This window comes from Thunnus thynnus, chromosome 18 (genome assembly GCF_963924715.1).
Source record: "Thunnus thynnus chromosome 18, fThuThy2.1, whole genome shotgun sequence".
Taxonomy (NCBI): Eukaryota; Metazoa; Chordata; class Actinopteri; order Scombriformes; family Scombridae; genus Thunnus; species Thunnus thynnus.
Window position 1 is genome coordinate 936,963 of NC_089534.1, and position 6,319 is coordinate 943,281.

The 6,319-nt window shown below is 39.8% G+C and overlaps 2 non-coding genes across 2 annotated transcripts; both read left to right on the forward strand.

Annotated features, from left to right (window-relative positions):
- Positions 1–4,554: 4,554 nt before the first annotated feature.
- Positions 4,555–4,627, forward strand: trnar-ucg (transfer RNA arginine (anticodon UCG)). The gene has a single exon. It is a non-coding gene; the product is annotated as a tRNA-Arg (tRNA).
- Positions 4,628–5,943: 1,316 nt separating this feature from the next.
- On the forward strand, positions 5,944–6,016 carry trnar-ucg (transfer RNA arginine (anticodon UCG)). The gene has a single exon. It is a non-coding gene; the product is annotated as a tRNA-Arg (tRNA).
- Positions 6,017–6,319: the final 303 nt, after the last annotated feature.

Here is a 6,319-nt window from a genome sequence, read left to right on the forward strand (position 1 = left end):
CTCTGCTGCACAGAGTCTCAACTCTCAACCCTCTGAACTTCTTCTTCTCTGTTGTTTTAATACGTTTGACTCGTTTGACAGGTGTGAAAACTCTTTTCATCCTCTGCTTTATATCCCAACTTCTCTCTGTGAGAAACAGAAAATCAAGACTTTATTGTCATTGGAGACGATAAATGTGAGAAGTGCACAGCAGAGTGAAATCAATCTGAGCTCAATGTGCCAAATAAAAACACAAAAAAACATATAAAACATATGAAACATATGAAAATATAAAAAACATATTTTTTTTGTCTCAGTATCTTAAGATTTCATATTTTTAACTCATGACTGAACCTACTGTTTTATTAATTGCTTTAACTTGCTATTTTTTCTGCTTTGTATTTATATGACGTGGTGTATTTCTTTTTTTAATTTTCTTTATATTTCACATACATTCTGCTTACAACTGGTACACAATGACTTATTCTTTTCTTTATTATTAAATTAAACATGACAATCCTCCTTAGTCTTTTACTTTGGATCCAGATAGAGAATAACTGTTCCTACTCACACACATCAAGAGGAAAAGTAGGATAAAATAAAATATATTATTCATATACCTATAGCTATACATAGCTATATATATATATATATATATATATATATATATATATATATACATGGATGCATATACACATGTCCAGAGCAATCTCTCATACCTCCAGTTGAATGAACAGAGTTTATCGCAGAAACAGAAGCTTTCAACATCTGTAGCTATGAAATATGAACTAGAGGTCTTTGTTCCTATGATGTACATCTCAGATAAAGTCTAATCCAGTTGGTTTTATGTATGTCTATCCAATTTTCCCAAATTCTTTCAAATCTGTTCATCTCCAGTCTCACAGAGAAAGTTAACTCTTCCATCCCATAACCTCAACCCCGTCCTCGACCTCAGGTACCTCATTCTTCAACCACTTTCTGTTAATCGCTTTTTTACTTGCAATCAGCATTGTTCTGTAAATATATTTGTCCCCAAATCTTGTTAAATCTATCCCCAAGTATAACACCTCAAATGTCAGTGGATGATTTACCTTCAGTATTTTATCCACTTTACTCTCTTTAAGCTCCTGCCAGCAGGTACGAATGGAGGGACGAGTCCAGAACACACGGTATCTTTGGTGTGTTTCACTGCTGCTCATCTCGTCTTAAACTTCTCTTATTCAGTGAAATTCTTTGAGTTGCCTTGTTGGTGGAAGTTGCTGTACAAATAAACAAATAAATCAGCTGTCCTTTGGGAACAAATACAGTTTTATTTACTGTTTTAGCACAAACCTGGTTCAAGGCTGGACCAAGTTGTCACTATAAATGGGCTTGTTGTACATAACTAACAGATAAATCAAACTGAAGACCAGCGGAGAGCAAGTGGCTGAGTTTGACTCTGCAGGGTGAAGACGAGCAGCAGAGACAGTCTGACCTCTGGTGGTCAAACAGTGAACAACATGTGAGAACTTTTAGTTTTTCAGTTGTTGACACGCTTTCCTCTCAGTCAGTACAGCAGACGTCACTGTGGACTAAACTGTGTTTGACACAAAATACATTCAGTGACCTCATCTTTCAACGGTTCACGAACACCACCAAACCTTTATTTACACTCCATTTGACACGTTTACATTTAAAACATTACTGTGAGTTAGACGCTGCGTTCTGGACACACAGCGTTTATTTCATTCCTGACTTCTATGACAGACTTGTTCATGTGAGGTGAATCCAGGACGTTTTGTAAATGTTTGGGACGACGTGGCGTTTTACTGGTTTACAGCCGTCGCAGGTTGGATCAGAAAGGTCGTTTCCCAGGTGACGGTTGACTAACACAGCTGTATTTCTATATCTGTAGCTCTCCTATAAGGTGTGTTTATTATTATATTTATTATATCACTTATCAAAACCAGATCTTAAAAAGCGCTTCACGAAGACAAAATGATAAAGAAATGAATTAAATGACGACACTGATTCTGGAGGTCTGAGCTCGTCGGGCAGGTTGTTCCAAAGTCGAGGTGTCCAAACAGTAAAAGAGACTGTCTTAGTCTTGTCTGAGGATGTCGGACTGTGTGCAGGTTGATGAGGACGAATAAATGTAGTTTGTATAATAAACTGGTAGCCAATGCAGAGACATTAAGAGGGGAGTAATATGACGTTTTTGTTAGTAATCTGACAGCTGCGTTAGGACGTCACAGTGATCTAGACGTCGGGAAATGAACGTATATATGATGGATTCTGTGTCTCTGAAGCTCTGATATGAATAATAATAACATTTATAGATATTATGCATTCATAAAGCGCTTTTCTAGTCTACTGACCACTCAAAGTGCTTTACAACACGTCAACGTTCACGCTGATGGCCGAGGCCATGCAAGCTGCCTGCTCATCAGGAGCGATGCAACACGTTTTTATCCAAAGTGCTTTTACAATGTTTCTACTATTCTGCTCTCACTCATTCACACACTGATGCCACAGCAACCGGGGTCATTTTAGGGTTCAGTATCTTGCCCAAAGACACCTCAACATGCGGACTGGAGAAGTCGGGGATTGAACCACCAACCTTGTGATCAGTGGACGACCGGCTCTACCTCCCGACCTCCTCAGCTAAAGCTAAGCTACATTTCAAAACAAAGTTACAAAGTGCTTCACAGTAAAAACAAGAAGTAAAAAGTCAATAAAATTCAAGACATAAAAATCAAAGATAAACACAAAATTACGCAAATTACCATCAGTTAAGAAAAAGACACAAGATAAAAATGAGTTTAAAGAAGAGATTTAAAAGACAGAAGATATCCTCCCTGAGACTCAGCCCTGCTGGAGGATCCGAAGCAGCAATCAGGCTCATATGGGGCGAGTAACCCGACCATGCAAGGCTTTAAGAGCGAGAAGGAGCGAGGATCAGTCTGGTCGCTTCTCTTAGAGTCTGTTAACGCCTGACAGCAGCATTTTCTAGAAGTTGTAGTCTTTGGAGGTTTTGCCTGCTTAGACCTGAATAAAGCGCGTTATAGAGTAGTGAAGTCTGGAGGAGATAAAAGCATTAATGACCTTTTACATGTCTCAGTTTGACTGCAGCACTTTTAGAGTACACCGAGGTTTCAGGCCTCTGTTTTCACATTAGTGGATAAATAAATAACCCAGATTAGATGAGAGACTGTTCATGATGCTACTGGGACCAGAGGGAAGGATTCATTATTCATCATTATAACTGAGGTGGCAGAGGGATGTCTAGAGGTGGCCACGATGTGTTGTTAATGTGTGTGCACAGCGCACAGAATTTTTAATATGCATAAATATTCAACTGATGATATGCTAAAATATAAATGAATAGGCTACGTGCATACACATAACTGTCGATGGTCAGTCTATTTTATTGTCAAGTAGATTAACATTAAAAATGACAAATAAATAAAACCTTTTTCTGAGCTTTTTTACAAAAGTTAAGACTACTAAGTGGTCAAACAGTTTCAGCAAACCACCAAACAAAAAGTAGTGGATGCTGACTGGCCTGACAGTAAAGAAGGTAACGGAGAACACCAGCATCGATCCCGCTGCCTCTCACACGCTAAGCTAGCACTCTACCATTTGAGCTAATTCCCCTCTTTCAGACGTTTAGCGAGGTGACAGCAGGTCGCAAAATATTTGAAAACAACTGATTTTCTGTCATTCTAGAAGGGATGTGGTTGTAAGAACACTTTCAGAAGTTCTTGTGCGTACGTTGAACGTGTAAAAGAAAACTGAATAACAGGTTATCATTTGATGTATTTCTTCAATATATCATACATGTTTCAGACAGTGTTTAAGTTCAGTTTAGTGTTAGTTTGTGTGTGCTGTGTCTATTCTAAACTTAGTTCTTTGCTGTGTAAGATGAGGCAGTTGTGTGTCTAATAGTTAAGTTTATTCTGTTATACCTTTACCTGAGCCAGTGATAAGATAAACTGTAGTTATGTAGATGTTTATGTGTAAAACTGATCAGCTTTAGAGGATAGTGTGGTTTGTCCTTAATTTAATATAGTAGTGATGTTATTTTGTGATGCTACTTGGTGCTTATGTACTGTCATATATGGTCGTGAAGAAAGACTGTTCCTAGGTTAGCTGAACTTTTGACTGATGTTTCTATCTGAGGGTTGCTGACCTGTAAGGTTAGTAAACAGATGTCTTAAATTCTGTACGAGCAGTATTTAAGGGACTGGTTAACCTTTCAGACAAAGAAAAGATAGCTAGGTGGTATCTTTGTCTCCAGAACTATGATGCATTATACTTCTGATTGTATTATTTGATTACACTATTTCATAACCTGACAATGCTCTCTTTGTGTGTTTATTGAGTCATCAGCAATTTCCCCATTACATACGAAGAGAACGTCGATGTAAACTTCCCCCATGTCTCTCACCCGCGGAACGACCAGCAGGTCCGCATCATCTCACACGTGCATCCCATGACGGCGAAAGCTTCACGTCCGAAATCCTGCTCCTTCTCATGCTTTGTCGGTAGACTACTACTGTAGCCCCATTGAAATGTACACCTTCCCTCCTATGTGACCACGTGGCCTAAAGGACAAGGCATCTGACTTCGGATCAGAAGTTTGAGGGTTCGAATCCCTTCGTGGTTGTATATCCCCACTTCTGTAGGATTTGCATATGATGAGAAGCTGTGAACATGTACATCACAGAAATACTGCAGATTAAACAAAATGTGTGGTAAAAGCATTTGGAATTTAGAGGAAATACATGTTTTGTGTGATTAACACTGGTATCAGAGGGTAAACCTGTAAAAAAGCACCCTGGCTCTGTTTATTGTGGGCACATTCAGCAGGAGGAATCCTGGTGTGCGTCAGTCCCTTCAAATCAAATCATTGTGTGTTTCCTGCCATTAAGATTTGTATGCAAAGCTTTGGATTTGCAATGTCGGGCACTATGACATCACTGATTGTGATGAAAAACTACTCATGAGTGGAGTAATGCTTTGGAGGAACTGTGCTATAAACGTGTTTGGTGTGTACACCAGCATTATGCAGAGAAAACCTACTTCCATTGAATAACTTTGAGATGGACAGAAGCCAATGACCAACCCCATCTTGCTCAGTGGAAACAAAGCTTTCGGGAGAAATGGACTGAATCCATTTGCATCTTGTATAGGAAGTTAGTGTTGTGCTGCGAGTGCTCCTTGATTGAAAAAGCTTGCCAATTAAACATTGTCTGTAACAAGTCTCCCTTTCTCTGCCCAACTATACCTACCTCCACTTGTACGTAGAAGACATGTGCCATAATCCTCGTGGTAAGGTACAATTTAAGTATGATGACAAACACAATGTTCCAAGTCTTAAATAAAATGCAGTGATTGCAAGATGAAATTAGTATAAATATAAAAATCTGCCGTGCAAAAGGACAATCACGTCCAATGGAAAGAGCCCAGCAATTGGTAGGTTTGAAGGCCAAGTGGGAACCTGCTGCAACAACAACAGGCATTGACTTTTAGTGAACAGACCCATTTTACACCAAAGAATAAATGGGAATGAAGAACGCAGGCGTCGATCCCGCTGCCTCTCACATGCAAAGCGAGCACTCTACCATTGAAGCTAATTCCTCTCTTCGAGACATCTACGAGCGAGGTGACAGCAGGTCGCAAAATATTTGAAAGCTGAGTGTGGTGGTTAGAGTGTGGTGCTAATAACGCCAAGGTCACAGGTTTGATCCCTGTACTGGCCAGGATCAATTGTTGTAACTGGAGAAGTTCTTGTGTCACCTGCAGATGGAACGAAAGTCGACGTGAACTTCTCTGTTTTTCACCCATGGAATGGCCAGCAGGTCCACATCATCTCACACGTGTGTCCCATGAAGGTGAAAGTTTCATGTCCAGCTACTTCTTACACTTTGTCGGTAGACTACTACTGTAGCCCCATTGAAATGTACATGTCCCTTCTTACGTGACCACGTGGCCTAAAGGACAAGGCGTCTGACTTCGGATCAGAAGATTGAGGGTTCGAATCCCTTCGTGGTTGTATATCCCCACTTCTGTAGGATTTGCTGTGAACATGTATGTCAAGCAATGTGACGTTGCTGATTAGGGGTAAGAACTCCTAGTAGTCACAGGAATACAGCCGATTAAACAAAGCTTTCGGAACTTAGAGGAAATTTGTGCTTTCTGTGATTAACATTGGTATCAGAGGGTAAACCTGCTCTTATTATTATGAGCACATTCAGCAGGAGTAACGCTCTGGAGGAATCCTTTTGTACTTCAGTTACTTCGAATCAAGGCACTGTGTGTTTCCTGCAATGAAGATTTGTATGCAAAGTGTTTGCTG